Below are 18,142 nucleotides of genomic sequence, written 5' to 3' on the forward strand. Positions count from 1 at the left end.
TCAAATGTCGCTCCTCCATTGTCGACAGGTCCACCAACGGTCGGTACACCGGAGGATGCCGCCATCTCCTCACATGTCCCAGCGGACGGTGCCTATGAAGGACAACAGCGAGCAGTCAACCAACTCAGAGGTATGTACCCACAGTTTACACAGAACACCATCCATACACAAAAGGTGGCCTGTATGTGTGTTGAGTCTAGGTATGTGTGATGCAGTTGAAAATGAAGCCATGTGGGCCCCTGAAATGGCGGCTGCCTGACCTCTAAAGTGGGACAATGGGATGTGAGGTAACTGCGCTGGCGTTGTACACTGTCGCGGTAGGCGGTCGAAGACCGCGGCGCAGTGCTGCATTGGTTAACAGTGGACCCTATGGGTCCCAGGAGCCAATGACGATGTACGCTGGCGGTGATGGTACGCACCGCCGTGGACGTGACTGCCATTTTCTATCTGTTTAATCACTCGATACCTGATCTTCGACAGGAGAGGACCTACACTGCAAGTGCTGCTGTGACCTCGGTCTGGAAGAGACAATGGCTTGTGCGTCTGGGGAAAGGGCCCCTGCCTTCACATCGGAGGAGTTGGAGAAACTCGTGGATGGGGTCCTCCCCCAGTACAACCTACTCTACGGTCCTCCAGACAAACAGGTAAGTACACAGGGAGCATGTTGTATGGGCTATGCCTGTGTGGAGAGGGCTGTATATAAGAAGGAAGGGGGCAGACTGCTGCATGCATGAAAGACGGTGAATGCATGTGCCACATGGCAAGGGTAGGGATGGGGGCCAATCACTTTGACGGTGCAGTTGGTAATGACTTCTCCTTTTCCCCTGTACAATTCATGTAGGTCAGCGCCCACCAGAAGAAAGATATTTGGCGTGCCATCGCCAAGGACGTCCAGACCCTGGGGGTCTACCACAGACGGAGCACCCACTGCCGGAAAAGATGGGAGGACATTCGCCGCTGGAGCAAAAAGACGGCGGAGGCTCAGCTGGGGATGGCCTCCCAATGTGGGAGGGGTGCCCGTCGCACCATGACCCCCCTGATGTTCAGGATCCTGGCGGTGGCCTACCCGGAGTTGGATGGGTGCTTGAGGGCATCACAGCAGACACAAGGGGGTGAGTACACTCTCATTCTGCTGACTTTGCGCGCAGTGGAGGTGTCTGGGTGGGGGAGGAGGGCTGTGGGTTTCCCTAGGCCAGGGCGAGTTCCGTAGGCAAGGCCCCTCCGTAAGGCAGGCCATGTGGCACCCCACCCCACCTCTGCAGAGTGCCAAGTACAGCTATTCATGCCTCTGTGTCATCCATGTGTGCAGATGTTGTCCATAGCCTTGTAGGCCATTTCCCAGGAATTGAACAGTGGAGCCCAAGAGCGTGGCGTAGTGCAGGGGGCTTCTGTGTCTGTCGTGTCTGCCAACGGTAGCGGTAATCCATGCACTCAACATGTCTTTCTTCTGTCGTCCCCCCCCCCTTTTTGTGGTCTCCCTGTTCTTGTGTGCATTAGCATCATCAGGCGGAGGAGCAGTGGCACCGGAGCACGAGGGAGCTGCATCCCACATGGCCCTGGAGGGCGCGACTACGGACTCGGAATTCACCAGTGTGACGGAGGGCGAGGGGAGCTCCACGGCGGGGACAGGAGCTGACACTAGCAACACGGACTCGTCCTCTGATGGGAGCTCCCTTGTGGTGGCGGCAACATCTGTGCCCCCCGCATCTACAGGTACAGCTGCCACCCCCCCTACCAGCACCGCCCTCCCAGCAGCCCCTCAGCCTTCGCCCCGTGCCCGCTTACCCAGGAGGGTGGGCATCACCTTCGCCCCAGGCACCTCAGGCCCTGCCCCAGTCACCCCTGCTGCCCTCAGTGAGGAGGCCATTGACCTCCTCAGGTCCCTCACTGTTGGGCAGTCTACCATTTTGAATGCCATCCAGGGTGTAGAAAGGCAGTTGCAACAAACAAATACATTCCTGGAGGGCATTCATTCTGGTCAGGCGGCCCTTCATCAAGCTTTTCAGACTCTGGCCTCAGCACTGATGGCAGCCATTGTCCCCGTCTCTAGCCTCCCCCCTCCAACTTCCTCCACCCAGACCCAATCCCCTGTACCTGTGCCTATCCCAAGCACACCATCAGACCAGCCTGCACACACCTCAACACACAAGGGAAGCTCAGGCAAACATAAGCACCACACATCCCACAGGCACTCCCGCAAGCAACACACACATGCAGACACACCAACATCCACTGCCTCCACTGTGTCCCCCTCCTCGTCGTCTCCCTCCTCCCTCCCAGTCTCATCTACACTCATGTCAACACCAGAGTAGTACGCGCTCTATTGGTGAAAAAAATGCAAAAACCCAGCACTCGAAAAACAACGTAATTTATGCATTGTGCTGATATGTTGTGGTTTAACCTTTTGCATTGCAGAGTTCAATCCTGAAAACTTATTTTTAATATGCTTACAAATACTGTTCCTTTGCAATGTATTGCTGCAGGTTTTCAGAGTGTGTTAGGGTGTGGTCCCTTTCCAAGGCCTTCCAGAGACTTTCCCTGCAACATGCCTGGGCGTGGTTCTGGGCTGGGCCAAGACTCTATAAAAGAGAGCCAGCCCAACTCCCAGTGCTCACTATTCAGAGGTCCCGGTGCAGAGCAGCAGCTTCTTCCTGCGCTCCTGTCCCGGCGGACTATTTGGATCTTCCAGTCTTCTGCCCTTCATCCTTCATTGGTGATCATTGTTCCAGGCGGTAAGACGGTGGTTGGACTATCCCGACGCCGTTATTTAGAATTTTCATATTCTTGGTTTAATTCTTAAATGAGTAACAGATTACTTGCGCGCTACCATTTCTTGACATTTATATGGTAGTTTACAAATAGGCAAGACGCGCGATTTGTTTCATAAAGGTCTGACTTTGTTATTCATTGCGTGCTACCATTTCTTGACATTGGCATGGTGGCTTAAGAATCGGCAAGACGTGCGATTCGTTTTATGGTGTTTAAACATTGTTGTCCATTGCGCGCTACTATTTCTTGACATTTACATGATGTTTTACGAATTGGCAAGACGCGCAACTCGTTTCATGAGGATTTAACTTTGTTGTTTATTGCGCGCTACCATTTCTTGACATTTACATGGTGGCTTAAGAATCGGCAAAAGAAGCATGATTCGTTTCATTGTACTTTAATCTTGTTATTTATTGTGAGCTGTTATTTCTTGACATTTACATTGTGTTTTACGAATCGGCAAGACGTGCGATTCGATTAATGATGATTTGACTTTGATATTCATTGCGTGCTACCATTTCTTGGTATTTTACATGGGGCCACTCGAATCGGCAAGATGCACGATTCTCTCCTCAAGTTTAATTCATGTTGTTTATTGTATGCCACTATTCTAAGATATTTGTTATATAATATTTGAGTTGACAAGTTATGTGATTTGTTTCCTGAATCCATATTGTGTTATTCATGGTGCACAATCCTTTTATGGTGTTTACTATATATATATATATATATATATATATATATATATATATATATATATACAAATATATATATATATATATATCTGCAATATGCACAATTTGTGTTGAAACATTTTAAGAGTACACAGAAGGCCAGAGTTTCTAGATGTAATATTGTATGGTCCTAGTATACATTCTCAAAACAGGATTTATATGACTGGTTTAAAATTTAGTCAGAATGTTTTTTCTGATTCTTATGTTAAGGAAAGTACTTGAATAAGAAAGTTTTCATTTACTTCATCTTGATTCCCCTACAGGTATCCGGCCATCTTGAAACTTAGTCATTTTAAACTTAACTCTTAGATTGTTCATGTTTTCAGAGTGACTAGGCTTAGAATCATAGTCTAGTATTGATTTCAGGAGATATATTTTTCTTATTGTGTGTTCTAACCTTTTTCTTACTACAGGTCTCCTTCCCAGCTGTTCCCTTCCTAACCCCCTCTTCCCCTCTTGAACTCTCAGTCTCTGTGATTTATCTATCAGAGTCTTGGAGCTGTTCAGTGGTGGACGTGTTGGGAACGTGCACAGACCCCGAGGATCTGGTGACTCTGACAACTCACACCTGCATGCACTACCTCTACAGCCACTATGTCCCTCACCAGCACACCCACCAGCACACCCCCCTCACGTGCAGTCACCACCCCCACTACCATTTACACGTCCCCTGTGTCCTCTCCCAGTGTGTCTGTGATGCCCCCTCCCAAGATACACAAACGCAGGCACACACCCACCCAACAGCCATCCACATCATGACAGCCTCCAGCGCATGCACCTTCACCCAGTCACCAAACGTACACCTCCTACTACCACCACCTCTTCCTCCACTCCCAAACCCCCTCCAGCTACCCGTCCCAGTGTGTCCAAAAAACTTTTCCTGTCCACCCTTGACCTTTTTCCCACACATCCCCCACCCGTCCATCTCATAGGTCCTGAAGTTGCACCTCAGCCACAACATCTCTGGGACCAGTGGTGCCTGTAGTCACCGGTATGTGGAGTGCACCGGCCACCAGGACAGCCAGTGTGGCACGGAGCCACAGCACAGACAGTCCCCCACCTGTGAAGCATCAGAAGTTGGCCAGTGCCCGGCGGGAGAGGGGGAAGAATGCAGCCACCAAAGCCGCTCCCAGGGGTCCCGTTGGGAGTGTGGAGTCAGCTGTGACACCTTCCAAGGTGGGGAAGTGCTACAAGAAACCCGGCAAATCTGGGAAGAGCAGCACGGCGGAGAAGACCGCCATCATCCCCGCTGCCCAGGAGGCCACCGCCAGCCCCAGCCCAGCTGCCCAGGAGGCCACCGCCAGCCCCAGCCCAGCTTCCCAGGAGGCCACCGCCAGTCCCAGCCCAGCTGCCCAGGAGGTCACCGCCATCCCCAGCCCAGCTGCACAGGAGGCCACTGCCAGCCCCAGCCCACCTGCCCAGGAGGCCACCGCCAGCCCCAGGCCAGCTGCCCAGGAGGCCACCACCAGCCCCAGCCCAGCTGCCCAGGAGGCCAGCACCAGCCCCGCTGGGCCATGAAGGACCGCCAGCACCAGCCCCGCTGGGCCATGAAGGACCGCCAGCCCCGCCGGGCCATGGAGGACCGCCAGCACAAGCCCCGCTGGGCCATGAAGGACCGCCAGCACAAGCCCCGCTGGGCCATGAAGGACCGCCATGAAGGACCGCCAGCACAAGCCCCGCTGGGCCATGAAGGACCGCCAGCACAAGCCCCGCTGGGCCATGAAGGACCGCCAGCACAAGCCCCACTGAACAGGGCACCGCCATCTCACGCCCTGCTGAACAGGGCACCGCCATCTCAATCACCGCTGAACAGGGCACCGCCATCTCAAGCCCCGCTGAACAGGGCACCGCCATCTCAAACACCGCTGAACAGGGCACCGCCATCTCAAGCACCGCTAGCCCATGAGCGGCAGGGGCCCTGACGCAACTGGGTCCGTCACGGGGTGAGTGATGCACTCTGGGCACCAGTCCCCCTCCAGAACCAGTGGAGACTGTCATCCACTACCTCTGTCCTTAACAGGATGAGGCACTCTGGGCACCAGTCCCCCTCCAGAACCAGTGGAGAGATCCATCCACTACCTCTTTCCTTCACAGGATGAAGCACTCTGGGCACCAGTCCCCCTCCAGAACCAGTGGAGACTGTCATCCACTACCTCTGTCCTTAACAGGATGAAGCACTCTGGGCACCAGTCCCCCTCCAGAACCAGTGGAGACTGTCATCCACTACCTCTGTCCTTAACAGGATGAAGCACTCTGGGCACCATGCCCCCTCCAGAACCAGTGGAGAGATCCATCCACTACCTATGCCCTTCACAGGATGAAGCACTCTGGGCACCAGTCCCCCTCCAGAACCAGTGGAGACTGTTATCCACTTGAGAGACTGTGGCTTTGCACTCCCCAGGATTGAACAGTGGGCAACCCACCCACTGTAGAGACTTGAGAGACTGTGGCTTTGCACTCCCCAGGATTGAACAGTGGGCAAGCCACCCACTTGTGAGACTTGAGAGACTGTGGCTTTGCACTCCCCAGGATTGAACAGTGGGCAAGCCACCCACTTGTGGGACTTGAGAGACTGTGGCTTTGCACTCCCCAGGATTGAACAGTGGGCAACCCACCCACTGTAGAGACTTGAGAGACTGTGGCTTTGCACTCCCCAGGATTGAACAGTGGGCAAGCCACCCACTGTAGAGACTTTAGAGACTGTGGCTTTGCACTCCCCAGGATTGAACAGTGGGCATGTGGCCCTCTCGTGGATTTGGCGTCGTGCACTCAAGCGGCTGAGGTGCCCCCCCTTTCCCTCCCCCTGAGGTGCTTGTTTTCTTGCTGTCTGATGCCCCTGCAGTGTTCTCTCCGTCATGGTCGGGGATCTTGTGTGGGCCTTGCCCATACCGTGTGGTCCCAGTGTTCCACTGACTTTCTTTGTACAGTACCTGGAGTACTATGCCTGGTATTTATTTTGTACATGGTGTATATATATATATATATATATATTTCTGCCTACTTGTTTTTAATATATTCCGATGGTTACACTCATTTTCTTTGGTCTTTGCATTCTTCCAGGGGGTTTGGGGGGTGTAACTGTGATGTATTGATATGCATTAGTGTGTGTGTTGTGGTGGGTGAGGGTGGGGGTGTTGCGTGTGTGTGTCCCTGTTTTTTGCCTCCCCCCTCCCCTGTGTCGTAGGTGCAGTACTCACCGTGGTCTTCGCCGCCGGCGTCCGTGCTCCTGGTAGAGGAGCAGGAAGACAATCGCAGGGAGAATTTGGAGTTCCGGTTCCATGGTGTCCTCTTTCCTCGTGGAGTGTGTAGAGGTGAGCGTTTTCCCTTAGAAATTCCTGTTTCCGCCGTGTTTTTATCCGCAGTGAATCCAACCCGGAAAAGGTGGCAGATTGGCCTGTCATAATAGTGTGGGCGGTATATTGTCTCCCCCCTGTCTGTTGGCGGTGACCGCCGCGCTGTTTGTTTGTACCGCCGTGGCGGTCTGAGTGTTAAAGTGTCTGTCTTTGTTGGCGGTTTCCGCCACGGTCGTAATTGCAATTTTTTTACCGCCTGCCTGTTGGCGGTCTTACCACCGCTTTAACACCGTCCGCCAGGGTTGTGATGACCACCTTAGTCTTTGTATTATATCGTCCAGGAAAGCCCAGTTCACTTAGTCTAGGTCCTTTCTCGACCTTGATTAGCATAAGAGTTCTTGGACCTGACAACAGCCTGAGGTTAGCTAGGGACATAAAACCCTGCAGATATATTCCTTGTCACTGCGATGTCGAATGAAGCCGCACTGGTCCAGGTATACCAGATTTGGCATCAAGTGAAACAACCTGTTCACCAATATGTTTGCGTGATAATGTTAATAAAGAATATGGGCCTGTAAGAGGCACATTGGTTCGTAGGTAGGCCAGGTTTGTGGAGTAATATAATTGTGACCAGGTCCAGTTTGGGTGGGAATCAACTGTGTTTAATCTCTTCTTGCTGCATGACTAGGAGTGGAGGAATGTGAAGTGATTGGAAGCGCCAGTGATAATCCACCTGGTAAACATCTAGTCTAGAGGTTCATCAGAATGAATTGCTTTTAGGCCACCCCTGATCTCATCCTGAGTAACGTCGCTTTCCATGTCCAACCTGTCATTTGGAAGCAGTTGTGTCAGGGGAAGGTCTGAAACAAGTGGGTCAGAGTTATCCCTGAGCCATGTGTAAGGAGGGGTAGTAGTTATTGAATGCTTCTCCAATGTCTTATACAGTGGTAAGTGTTATGCCATCCTTAGCTGTGAATCCTGGAAACAAATAGGAGGCAATACCCTGGGAAGCTTACCAGTACAATAGTTTGCATGATTTGTTCAGCCCCACCCCCTGTCCCACCCCCCACTTGTATACTCTTTGCAGAAACCATCCAGCATTGGCGAGCCCCATCAAGAGAGGGAGCTGTTGCAAAGAAGCCTTTGTGACGTCCAGTTTACGGTGCACCCTTTCTGTCTCGTGCTTGAAGTAAATTTGTTCCAGTGAGAGAACCTGTGTTTCTAGATCAGTTATTTATCGCTATTTCTTGAGTTCCCCCATTTTTCATGTAGGATTTTGTGGTACCTAGAATGTTAGCCTTCCCTGCTATCCACAGGAGGCCACCATACCCCTATTAAGCTCCTAGAAGGTCTTCACCTCTTTGGTCAAATGCTGTGTGAATAGTTTATCTGCTACTTACCAAGCGTAAAGTCACCATGGTTCTAAAGCTAAGCGTCACAAGAGAGTGATCTGATATGTCTTTGGGTAGCATGATGAGACATAAACGCTAGGCAGAATATATCGGCGGCCTTAAAGAGAATCCGTCAGCCTAGGTGGATGAGACCACAAGAGGAAAGGATGTGGGAAGTAGAACTGCCACTTATCTGGAGGCACGATTGTATCCGGCATGGTGAACTCTGTTGTAGCCATAGGTGAGGAATGGGCATTTGGTACCCCGCAAGCAAGTCCCTTGCAAAAGTGAATCCGCTGGAGGGTGGCGTTTAGCAGATACATTAATTTTATCCCGTCATTTAGACAGTTTACATTCAATGTCATAAGGCTAAAGGTATACGTAGTCATGCTGACCCGAGGCTGTCCTGTTTCTGTCTGGAGAAAGGGGCAGCTATGCCGCACCAGGACCTGGGTAGACGAAAGGGCATCTCTAAGGCAACCCTCTTCAGAGTCTGATGGCGCCTGCATTGGGCACCCCTGGTGCTTCTACCTCTTTGATCGCTTGCGGCCTCTCGGGGATCGTCCCTGGGTGCCATCTCGCTTCTGAGCACCGCTCCCCTTATCCCCCCACCCCACGTAGGGGTGATTGGTTGCAGATGAGGGAGGGGCCTCTGATCCGTAGCCCAGGTCCACGCATCCTCCATGGTCTCAAAAAAGAGGGATTGGGAGTCGCGGAGCAGTTTGAGTTTTGCCAGAAACAGAAGCATATTCTGTGTGCAGGTTAAAGGAGCAGACTCCTAGAAATTGCTCAGTAAAAAAACAAAGGTGCGTAAAAACTCTAAGTACAGTGTTAGCAAGAATAACGATATGAAATATGCCTCCAAGGAATAGGTAAAAGCTGTGTCGCACAGCACAAATAACACACTTTTTTTATAGGTTGACAACACTAGAGGATCATGGTGTGAAGTGGCACCACGCGCGGTCTTAATAAAGAAAGATGAAAAGAAACCAATCAACATTTTAGAAATTCTATAACGTAAAACAGACTTACTCTAGATACCCTTTCAAAATTAATAATCAATGAAAATCTCTAACCAAATTATATTAAATCATTGAACAACGAAGTAATAAATTGAATGAACACATAGTCAAACCACCAGGTTTTATGACGTTTGAACATTTGCATCATTAATTACAGACTTCCTTCGAAGCGCATTTTTTGATACAATGAAAATAAATAACACTAGAGAGTAGAGCGCATTTTCGTCTGTTATTCATGAAAAGGAAAAAGAGAACGAGACAGCGAAATCATGCACGCTGTGCGGCTTTTAAAAGCTTTGTTTGTTCAGCTATCAGTGTGACCAAATCAGAGACCTAATAAATAATTTTGTGGCCTACTTTTTCTTACTCAAACATACAAAAAAGAACATTTGTCTTTATTAATAGATCTTAAAGGAGCGGTCACTTTTTCCTGCGTGTTGCAGTTTTAAATTATGTTTTAAAAACAAATTATTTACAAAGCTATGGATGAAAAAAACATCTTAGGAAAGGGAGAACATTTTGGAAATTAAAATGCAGCTTTTTTTAAGAACCAGTCTTGCAGTTGGACAATAATCAAAGCTCATGACACTACTTCTAAAAGTTTGCCATGTGTGCTTCCCCATCAACCCAGATACATTATGGACCTCCATTTCTCCCATCATTGGAGATTGGTTGTGTACATGGACACTGAATGAGGAAGATAAAATTACTTATTTGTGATGACTTTGCTGCGCAGAATGTGGTTCTCTGCCCTTGGAGCAAAGCTTAGAAATCACAGAATTTCTCACTTTAAAAAAAAAACATTTTATGAAGTGAAGGCCAAGGTGTAATTTTAGGAAAGGCTTGCACAAATATATTCTGTGGTTAATCTGAGGATAGGTTATCGTTGCTGGAGACCTATTGCTTGTAAGAGACTGTTCCTTATGTTTTTAAAACATGTTCCAAAAAAGAATCAAATCATAACGTCCGATGATGTGAAAGAGTTTTAGTATGTCATATTGGTTGAAAATTGTTTTTTTGTGGGAAATAAACATTTACATTTTTTCACTAGGAAAAGGACCTGAAGTGTCTCAATATTCAGTTGCAGTTGCTGAGGAAAGAGGTAAGATTACTATGAATATTTATTCTAGAGAAAGACTGGATGTAATGCCATATTGACATCATACGGTCATCAAAAAGGGCATTAAGTGCATATTAGTTGAGGTCCGCAGTAGTAAAGACGTTAAGAGTATCTTCCACACTTCCCATAGCTGTAAAAATATGTTCTCTTGCTTTAGCCATACTCAGTCATGTAATTCTAAGGATCTTTGGGGCTCTTGTCATTTAATGGGGCTTTTCTTTGTCTACACCTTTTTTAAATCGGTCACCTCATTTTCCAAATCTGAAAAAATGTTTTTCTGAATATGTTGTTTTATCCTGCACCTGGAATCTTACATTGAACATGGCCTGGCAGTGTTAGATGTGCTCCAGTGGCTTAGATCATTCGTGCTTTTTAGGTCGAGCATTCGAGGCCTCTTGTATATACTTTAGTATATACTTCTTTGTTCAGGTCGAGCATTCGAGGCCTCTTGTATATACTTTAGTATATACTTCTTTGTGGGGTCTCTGCTTTTTCACTGGTTTGTTTCAGTGCACTTAAAAATCCTTGCTTGCTAGTGGTCAATCCTTGCTCTTTGTCCCACCTTTTCCACAGTTGCACACTCCCCTGGAGCATGGCCCTAGTACTTGTACCCTTCCACTTGTGCCTATGTAGCATGTGCTTAGGGATTACTTTTTTCAAAGGCTAATAGCATTTGACCAGAGCGCTGGATGTTTCGGTGGCTCCAGGCTGTTTCTGTTTACAGGGTTCTAATCTATTACTTATTTTCATTTGCAGTCATGTGTGACTTTGTTTACTCCATTCCTTACTCTCCCTCGCACATTTTCTGTTCTTGCATTTCAAATTCTTGTTCCTTTTGTCTGTCTCTGCGAGCTCACGGCGTTGCTTTGAACCAGCCGCTTATGTCAACTGTTTTACTTTTTATTTTCAGTTTGTGTGGCAGGAAAACACTAATAGCTCTAACTCAAGCAAACACGAAACCCATTGTAGTTCAATGTTTGTTTTTATTTGGCATCCGGGACATGTCTTCCTGCTTTTATGAGCTAAAACATGTGGATTTCAAAAACAAACCCTCGGCTGGATACTCTCCCGCTGCCCATTCGCAGCATGTCACCATTTATGAGGCCCAGCAGAATCACAGGGATGAGGGCTGGACGGGGGGAGCAGCACATTCCGACCCTTCGCTGATCAGTGGTGCTCTGAGCTCTAACTCGAGCAAACACCAGACTATTGCATTCCAAATGGTTGTTTCCTTTCTATTTATGTCGCATGAAAAGTCCAGTTAGGAGTTTACAACGTTCTTTTGCATTTAAACATGATCTGACCTGCTCCTGCTGTGCTGAAGTGCCTTTCGAAAGCTAGAAAAGTTTTCCTTTCTTCTACTCAAATGGGTTTCATGGAAAACATTCCACCGTGTACTGAAAATGCACAGAAAGCATGTAATTCGACATCGCAGAAGTATTTTTTTCTCAGCCACAAGAGGGCACCAGTGACCTTGGAATCCATACAGTTTAAGCACCAGTTGATTGAAATCTCCGGCTTCTTTGTTTTGCAGCAGGCCATTTTCAGGCTGACATACTCTTCCTACTTTGCATAACAACAAACACAGGTTATTTTTATTGATATTAATTACTAAAAGGGACGAGCTAATGGCCCTGCAAGACCTTATCATTTTCCTCTCTCACTAGGTATGTGTAATGCTGACTTTGGTTTACCTCCGAGAGCGTGTTTAGCATGGTACGGGAGGTGCATGTGCTTAGAAACTAATTAAAATAATGAAAATGTGATTGCCCTTTGTGCAAAGTTGCAGCAGAAAGAACATAAACTGTGTCCGTAAGCCACTCATGGGTCACCCCTGTATGACCACAGCTCTTTGACGTCAGGGGCGGGAGTTTCTTTGAAAGAGGTGTGGCCTCGGTTGGTTCCTGCCCTGCCCGGGTGGACGGCTGACAGCACAAATTTATTTGCGTGATTTACAAAGGAACAAGTCTATATCTTGGTAAACGAACTTATGTCAGATCACGGGATGTCCAGGTTGAAAGTAATCATCTGGCAATCACAAAGTGAGGAGTCGTAAAACGCTGCTACTTTCTAGTGCCTAGCTGCCAGTCCTGGGACGTATTTACTATTAAAGGAAACCCATTCACAACTCGTCTGCACTGCCTCCTGACGCATGCATGTGCATCAGTTAGTGAAAGGCATGCGTACATCATGCCTTCTCCGGCGTTTACCCCCTCTAGTTCTGTATGGTCACAGAAATGCTCAGTGACGTGCACTGTCCTTTAAGGGACAGCGGGGGATGCTTCATCCCATACGTAATAGCATCCAGGAGTAACGTGGACAACAAGCAGCGTGGACACTGGAATATTTGTGTCTAGAATGACCCGGGGTTGCATTGCATGCAGCGCACATTCATGCTCTGGTCATTGCACATTTATGCAGACATTCTTACTGCAGCGGAGACGCTCACCGAGGCACTGTTCGACACCTTTAAATAGCGCTTTGAATTGAGTTACGTAAACAGCCATGTGGTGTATTAATGCAGATAAAATTACAAGATAGACGTAAACCAGTGGACTATCTCAACGCATCTAATGATATCGGGGGCAGTTAACAGACTCTGTGGATCCCCGACCTTTTGTCCCCCTCCACGCAGCAGCAAATGTACCATGTGTCACAGTTGTTGCAAAACTGCTTAGATAGGACACGTCGCCCCCTCTTCTCTTCCTTCATACTATTTGAATAAATCAATGAGGAAACAAATCGCATTCTGCGTGTAATTTAAAAAAGACACTTTCACTAGACCAACATCTGCTGTCTGAGACAAAGTAAAGAATCATGAATTAATCGTATATGTGGGCGACTTAATTGTACCGAGTGTGGGTGGGCATCGGTGTGCCCTGCAGACACTGGGGTCATTCGAGGCTCTGCAGGAAGGATGCACCCAAAGAACGTCAAGAGGCTTCGGGGCTCTGTGTTAATTTCAAAGTATAACCTTAGGCAAGAAATTAACGTTGGTCTTCACACTTCTAAAGTCTGTAAATATCCGCTGTTAGCGCTGCAGGCACCAACACAAAACTATTAATAAAAGCAATTGTCAAACCTTCTGCAGTCGCTCGGTGAAGGCGTCACACTGAGTGACTGATAGACGGCCAAGCTAGCTCGGGCAATCTTGAATTAGTTTGCAATTGAAAGCAGTCTTATGACATGGGACCCGTTTATTCTCTGATGCGACCTGGACAACATAGCCAATATCAGCAAAAGCAAAGTTCATTATAGGAACACTTACACTACTACTAATAAAAACAACAATTATTATTATAATTATTATTATTATCAGTATTATTATTAATAATATTATTCTAGTTTCACGTAGTGTTTCATACCAGTTTCAAAGTGCTGTAGCGAGAGGATTCACTGTTTTCCGCCCTATTACTAGGTATAATGCCGTGCCACTGGAGTTATATAGCAGAGAGGACCAAATTATGCAGCACGGTTGAAAAATGTCTGTGGCAAGAAAAGTCTAGTTATGCATGTACAAAGCTAATAGCTCTAACTCAAGCAAATGCGAGACCTATTGTATTGTAAATGTTTGTTTGTTTTGTGTTCATCCAGAAGGGTTTTTTGCCTAGTTGAGGAAACAGCAAAAATGTGGATTAATTCTTGCTTAAAACGGCAGGTTGTGGTACCTAGTCCCCAGTATCTGCACCACCCAACCTCAGATTAAATTGTTGGTTGAACCGAATACAAGATATTGATTATAGTCATCAGAATTCCTGAAAGTATTGAGTGTGAACTTCTCAAATGAAAGAAAATCTGACTTCAACCTTCAGATTAAATACATGTAGCACAGACAATCACAGCCCTGATCTCCTTTCTGTTTAACAGAAATATAAAGAGCATGTTAGTTCAGAAAATATTTGAGCCTTGGTGGTTTAGTATTTCTCTGTGCAAGGCCCTTCAGCCCTCCATATGGTTTAACCTCCTAAGAAAGTAATGAATCTGTTTCCCAACCATTTTTAGTTTGAAAGCTACATTTGAAATACTGAGTGCCCATCAATCTCTTCTTATCCACTTTCCTCTCATATCTATCTATTTTGACCATTACCTGGAGTAGAAAAGCCTTTTCTCTTCAAAGGAGTGTGCCTGTCGTTTTAGAAAGTAACCTTTTTAATTCCACCTCTTCCCCGGGCCTTTATACATTTTGTCCTCCGCCTGTTCAACCCTGCTGTCCCCGTTTTTGGTTTTCAACCCTAATTTCCTATATTTTAAATGTTTTGTGCTCTTTTTAGTTGAATAAATGCAACCTGTGTGTGTTGTTAGTCCCAAGTGTGTTCACATTGTTGGACTAGAATACTTATAGAAGTGTCATCCATTGGGTTCTTGAGACCCTTAGCAGGATGAAAAAAGTCTAAGGGCCATCCTCGCGGTGATGGTCAGACCACTGCAACTGTGGCGGCCGAACCACCATATTACAACCCTGGCAGGCGGGCAGACCAGCCAGGAGACTGCTGTTCCTGCCCATGGAATGGGCAGTGCAGGAGCCTCCCTGCCAAGCACCATCAAAATGCACACTTTCTGCGCACTCTGAGGGCGCTGTGTGCTACCGTATTGGCCTCGGCTTCCTTAAAGGAGCTGAGGCCAATATTATAGCACTGTTCCCACCAGTCAGCCTGGAAGAAATGCGTATTGCAATGCTCCAGCTGGTCAGCCCGGCTGGACTACTGTAATATGCTCAGGGGGACCGCCAAACTCATAATGAGGCCCTAATTGCCTTATTTAGAGTTTGATTTGGGTGGGAAATCTGCGTAAATTAGCTGAGTGTCCTCCCCACCAGACTGGCTATGCCCCTGCCTCATTTAGATTTGTGGCACTGCAGGGTGTCTGAGAACAAAGTCTTAGGCGGCTCCTTCATTAGAAACGCCTGACCAGCCGAGTCAGACCCAACAGGTCACCATGGTATTCACACTGCCCTGCTCCTCATGTCAAGATTTCCTGGAGTGCTTTTTGGGGCAACACTGTCCCGGGCAGCAAAAAAATCAATGGTCCTAACGTATAGAGAAAAACTCTATCCGAGTGAGCTCCATAGATTTTTTTTTCTTTTATTGTAGCAAACTCCAGATTTAGGAGTTCGTTTCAGTAAACCAAAAAAGAAATTCAAGTATGGCTAAAACACTTTGGCCCTCAATATGACATTGGCGGTGAGTGATAAAGTGGCGGTAATACCACCAACAGGCTGGCGGTAATTACCGTCAAATTATGACCATGGCGGTGATAACTCCCATAGACAGCCAATGTACCACACCAACTGCCAGGGCGTTAATACCACTGACCACAGAGGTAGCCGTCAACAGCCAGGCGGAAGACAAAGTACCGCCTACCATATTATGACCTTGCAATCCGCCAGGATTTCCAGGGCGGTACCAACGCCATCAAAAGCCTGGCGGGAACAGAACACAGAAAACCAAAGACTCACCATCGGAGACACTGGGAAGAACAAGGCCACCATGGAACCAGAAGTGCAAGTCTTCCCGATGTTCATCTACGTCATGCTCCACCTGGAACACTAACGCCAAAAAAGACGATGAGTACAGCCGCCTAGCACACAAGGGAGGGAGGGAGGAAAATGAGAGTGATACACACACGCACAACACATACCGGACACACACACACCATACACACAATCAGCTGCAGACGAAAAACAATGGCACACGACACACAGCAGAATAATGCAAGGACAACAAGAATGCAGTAATGAGAATTTATTGATTATAAACAGCTACCAAAAGAACCAATCGTACGAAAAAAAGCTATGTACAAATGTACACAAAGGACCAATGCCCAGTCCAAAGTACTAAGGGCCCACATGGCCACAGGGCACAGTCCAAGGCCCAACTCGAACCCTGACTTCATCCCGATAGAACTCTGCAGGGGCATTAGTTTGCAAATGGGTAGGCACCTCAGGGGATGGGGGTGGGGGGCACATCAGCCGAATACAGTAACAAGCCCACTGGTTCTGGAGGGGACTCCATGCCCATATCTCTGTGCTGGGGAGTGCAAGGCCACAGTCTATCTGGTGGGTGACTTTCCCACTGGTTCTGGAGAGGGCTCCATGCCCATATCTCTGTGCTGGGGAGTGCAAGGTCACAGTCTCTTGAGTGTGTGACTTTCCCACTGGTCCTGGAGGGGGCTCCATGTCCTTTTACCTATGCTGGGGAGTGCAAGGCCACAATCTCTGGAGTGGGTGACTTTCCCACTGGTTCTGGAGGGGGCTCCATGCCCATTTACCTATGCTGGGGAGTGCAAGGCCACAGTCTATCTGGTGGGTGACTTTCCCACTGGTTCTGGAGGGGGCTCCATGCCCATATCTCTGTGCTGGGGAGTGCAAAGCCACAGTCTCTGGAGTGGGTGACTTTCCCACTGGTTCTGGAGGGGGCTCCATGCCCATATCTCTGTGCTGGGCAGTGCAAGGCCACAATCTCTGGAGTGGGTGACTTTCCCACTGGTTCTGGAGGGGACTCCATGTGCATATCTCTGTGCTGGGGAGTACAAGGCCACAGTCTCTGGAGTGGGTAACTTTCCCACTGGTTCTGGAGGGCGCTCCTTGCCCATTTACCTATACTGGGGAGTGCAAGGCCACAGGGTCTCAGGTGGGTGACTTTCCCACTGGTTCTGGAGGGGGCTCCATGCCGTTTACCTATGCTGGGCAGTGCAAGGCCACAGTCTCTCAGGTGGGTGACTTTCCTACTGGTTCTAGAGGGGGCTCCATGCCCATATCTCTGTGCTGGGGAGTGCAAGGACGCAGTCTCTGGAGTGGGTGACTTTCCCACTGGTCCTGGAGGGGGCTCTCTGCCCATATCTCTGTGCTGGAGAGTGCAAGGCCACAGTCTCTGGAGTCGGTGACTTTCCCACTAGTTCTGGAGGGGGCTCCATGCCCATTTTCCTATGCTGGGGAGGGCAAGGCCACAGTCTCTCAGGTGGGTGACTTTCCCACTCGTTCTGGAGGGGGTTCCATGCCCATATCTCTGTGCTGGGGAGTGCAAGGCCACAGTCTCTGGAGTGTGATGAATTTCCTACTGGTTTTAGAGGGGGCTCCATGCCCATATCTCTGTGCTGGGGAGTGGAAGGCCACAGTCTCTTGAGTGTGTGACTTTCCACTGGTCCTGGAGGGGGCTCCATGCTCATTTACCTATGCTGGGGAGTGCAAGGCCACAGTCTCTGCAGTGGGTGACTTTCCCACTGGTTCTGGAGGGGGCTCCATGCACATTTACCTATGCTGTTGAGTGCAAGGCCACAGTCTCTCAGGTGGGTGACTTTCCTACTGGTTCTGGTGGGGGCTCAATGCGCATATCTCTGTGCTGGGGAGTGCAAGGCCACAATCTCTGGAGTGGGTGACGTTTCCACTGGCTCTGGAGGGGGCTCCATGCGCATATCTCTGTGCTGGGGAGTGCAAGGCCACAGTCTCTGGAGTGGGTAACTTTCCCACTGGTTCTGGAGGGCGCTCTGTGCCCATTTACATATACTGGGGAGTGCAAGACCCCAGGGTCTCAGGTGGGTGACTTTCCCACTGGTTCTGGAGGGGGCTCCATGCCCGTTTACCTATGCTGGGGAGTGCAAGGCCACAGTCTCTCAGGTGGATGACTTTCCCACTGGTTCTGGAGGGGGCTCAATGCGCATATCTCTGTGCTGGGGAGTGGAAGGCCACAGTCTCTTGAGTGTGTGACTTTCCACTGGTCCTGGAGCGGGCTCCATGCTCATTTACCTATGCTGGGGAGTGCAAGGCCACAGTCTCTGCAGTGGGTGACTTTCCTACTGGTTCTGGAGAGGGCTCCAT

Source organism: Pleurodeles waltl, chromosome 7 (genome assembly GCF_031143425.1).
Source record: "Pleurodeles waltl isolate 20211129_DDA chromosome 7, aPleWal1.hap1.20221129, whole genome shotgun sequence".
In the NCBI taxonomy this organism is placed as follows: domain Eukaryota; kingdom Metazoa; phylum Chordata; class Amphibia; order Caudata; family Salamandridae; genus Pleurodeles; species Pleurodeles waltl.